Raw genomic sequence first — 4,200 nt, forward strand, 5'->3', positions numbered from 1 at the left:
TTTCGTAGTAGGTTGTGTGTACCTGATGACATCAGAATTAAAAATACTATTTTGGAAGAGACGCACAGTTCCCTATATACAGTACATCTGGGAAGTACGAAAATGTACAGGGATTTGTAGATATCCTTCTAGTGGAGAATTATAAAGAGAGAAATTGCTGAATATATAGAGCAATGTTTGACATGCCAACAGAAGAAGGCTGAATATCAGAGACCGTCGGGACCATTGCAACCACTTCACATCCCCGAATGGAAGTAAGAGCATATTTCTATAGACTTCGCATCGAGGTTACCACCAGCACTTCATGAACAGGATGTCATATGGGTAGTAGTTGATAGATTGACGAAGACTGCCTATTTTCTTCCCATCAGAGTTAACTACTCCATGAGTAGATTGGCAGAGCTATATATATAGGAGATAGTCAGATTGTGTGGAGTGCCTGTGTCCATCGTTTTTGACCTGGATCCACGTTTCACGTCTCAGTTCTGGAAAAGCTTATAGAGAGCTTTGGGATCCCAGTTGGCTTTTAGCACGACCTTTCATCCTCAAACCGATGAACAGATAGAGAGGACTATATAGATATTGGAGGATATGCATGCCTATGTGCTAAATTTTGGAGGCAATTGGATTCAGTTCCTACCACTATTAGAATTTGCTTACAACAACAGCTACGAGGCCAGTATTGGGATGGTCCTGTATGAGGCATTATATGGTCGGAGATGTCAATCTCCATTATATTAGGATGAAATTGGAGAAAAGCATATATTAGGCCCAAAAATGGTACAACGAGCTTATGAGAAAACCAAGCGTATCCAGGAAAGAATCAAAAAAGCTCAGAGCCGACAGAAAAGCTATACAGATACCCGTCAATAAGTGTTGGAATTTGATGTTGGTGATAATGTGTTCTTGAAAATTGCACCAATGAAAGGGGTAATGAGATTTGGGAAGAAGGGCTTACTTAACCCTAGGTATATTAAGCCATTTGAGATATTGGAAAAAGTTGGCCCAGTTGCCTACAGGTTAGTGTTACCCCCAGTGCTATCCAGAATCCATGATGCATTTCATGTGTCCATGTTGAAGAAATACGTCTCAGATCCATCTCATATAATAAGTTATGAGGCACTGGAGATTGGTGAGACCTTATCTTATGATGAAGTGCCCGTTCAAATCTTAGATCATAAAGAGCAGGAATTACACACCAAGAAAATCCCACTGGTTAAAGTACTCTAGAGGAATCATGTAGTTGAGGAAGTTTCGTGAGAGTTAAAGGAGGAAATGCATCAGAAGTACTCACATTTATTTAGTAGGATCCAGCATTAGTTAGGGAAAGGTAATGGTTCAGGTAAGAAATCATGTATGTAAGTGGATTTTTGTGCAGGTTAATTAGTTGAATGTAATAGTTTTTTGTTTTGGACAGTTTTAGGAGAGTTTTGATTAAATTATTGTAATCTCCCAAAACCGTATATGTAACCACAATATTCCTCCGCCATAAGTGAAGGTAATTAATAAAATTTTAGCGTTTTTCCTTAAGATTGGTACTATAGATAGATGACAAATTTTGAGGACAAAATTTTTATAAGGAATGGAGAATGTGGAGACCTGAAAAATAGGAATAATAAGAAAAACAAAGGAAAAGAAGGAATTTGGTTTGGTGTAGACCAAACTGTCAATGGTTTGGTGAGGGAGTAGAAAATCGTTGACGATTTTGTAGTTACTACGATACGGTTAAGGGTAAAATGGTGAAAAGGTTTCGTTAAAAGCCAAACCATCGATGGTTTCAGGAAAAACGTCAACGGTTTTGTCTGGTAGTAGCTTATATGTAAATCCTGCAATTCATTTTTCTAAAAGGAAAAATCAAAATTTTCCTCTTTCTCTCTTTTAGGGCTATGGCTCTCCCTCCTTTTCTCCTCGATTTCTCGCCTGATTTCAACTCGAATTAGCTGATAAACGTGATTTCGGGAACTTGGCGGTGATTCTCTACAATTTAACCAGAGTAATTTTGCGAATCGGGCATTTCAAGAACCACTCTAAAACTAGGATAAGGAGGTTATTTTTAAAAGTTTAGCTAGTTAAAGGTAATATATAGGCCTAGGTATGTTGAATGGTTGTAATTATGGGGTTAAGTTGACTAACTTAGGGTTTATGGATACAAGCTTTGTGCGGGCGCCGCAGGCATAGTATTGGATTCCCTGCAGGTATAGTTCCAGGAAACAAGTAAGAGGATAGATTATGTCAAGTATTTTCAAAAAGTTCGTTTAAAATATAGTATTTTAATTAGAAATTGTATATATGAATTAATGTAAGTTTTTGGGAAATCTAATGTTTGAACTGAGAAAACCCTAGAAACAGATTTATTGTTATTTTTCAAAAAAATATAATCTTCCCAGACAGTCGGCATATTATAGAATAACACTCACTTGTGTGGCATGAGTATAAATACCTTATTGCAGAATTTAGCATGTCAGATTATTTTATGGTTACACAGAACAAGCATGTTTTTATAACGAATTTTTAGAAATCTATAAACAGTACAAAACTTATGATATTTTCAATATATTGTGATAATTCAGTCGGCCCAGATGTCGTGATAATTCAGCCGACTCAGATGTCGTGATAATTCAACCGGTCTAGATGCCGAGATAATTCAGCCGGTTCATATGCCGTGATATTTCAGCCGACCAAGATGTCGTGATATTTCAGCCAGCTCAGATTTCGTGACTAGATATATTTATACGCTACAAAAAATAAGGTTATTAGTGAAGGATCAAAACCGTCATTAATACTCATAAATTTGTCACTAATACTATTAGTGACGAATTTTGAAACCATCACTAATAATGTTGTATTAGCGACGAATCACTAAAACCCCAATACCGTCACTATAAATTCTATTTTGGCTTGGCACAAATTCGTCACTAATAGTAGGGTATTAGTGACGAATTTCAAAACCGTCACTAATAGTGTAGTATTAGTGAATGATCAAAATCGTCACTAATAATCTACTAGTAATGACAAATCCTAAAATCATCACTAATAGTGAAGTATTAGTGAAGGAATAAAACCATCACTAATACTTATTAACCTTTAGTGAAGGATTATAATTCGTCAGTAATAGTATAGTATTAGTGACAGTTTTGAATTCCTCACTAATATTTGTGCATTAGTAAAGGATCAAAACCGTCACTAATACTTATTAGCCTTTAGTGAAGGATCATAATTCGTCACTAATACTTGAGCTTTAGCGAATGATCAAAACCGTTACTAATACTTTGCCTTTAGTGAAAGATCAATATTCATTATTAATAGTATAGTATTAGTGATGGTTTTGATCATTCACTAATATCTATAGAAACCGTCACTAATTAACTTAAAATTAGTATTTTTTTAAATCATTAATTCCTGTGAAAATCTGTAATTATATGTTTGCATAGATAACATTAAATCATAATTATTAAAAAGATTTATAAATTATTAAAAATTCTTATTCAAAATCAAATATAATTATTATACAAATTTCAAATGTTTTATACATGAATCTCATGTTTAGATAGCAAAAAAAAAAAAAAACAAAAAAACAAAAAACAAAAAAATCAAAAGTTGCATCCTTCTACAGTGCATGGGATGGTGTTGATGGTGTGACAGCCACAAACCCTACAAATTAAGAATTATAAAAATAAAAATAAAAAATTAGTATACAATTTTTGACCATGTACGTACTAGATTTTTTATAGAGTGCACAAACTTAGGGGGAGCTTCTTAACATAGAAAACATACGGCTCTAAACTTTAATTCTATCATTACTTTTTACTTTATGAGTTTGTATGTGTTTATGGAATGCATGACTGTCATATTTCTTGCATGTTGATAGTTATATTTATGTTTTTTGTCTTGATCATATTAAAATTGTTTGAGTCGGTAGTTTCGGATAAATTGTTAATCTAAAACTCAATTAGATCATTTCTATACAAGTATTTTTGAAAAAAAAATGCTCTATTTTCAAATGAAATGCTGCCGAAATTTCTAAAAATTTTTCCAATCATATCTTGCATATAAATGATTCATACTCAATGCCTAGCTTATGCGCCTTATACTTGCAGTCACCCTTTTTGCTATTGCCAAATGGGGGAGAAGGGGCAAAATTGGGTACCTTTTGAACAACGTTTGTGAACTCTAAATCCTTACACTTTTTATTATGCATAT

Source organism: Malania oleifera, chromosome 5 (genome assembly GCF_029873635.1).
Source record: "Malania oleifera isolate guangnan ecotype guangnan chromosome 5, ASM2987363v1, whole genome shotgun sequence".
Taxonomy (NCBI): domain Eukaryota; kingdom Viridiplantae; phylum Streptophyta; class Magnoliopsida; order Santalales; family Ximeniaceae; genus Malania; species Malania oleifera.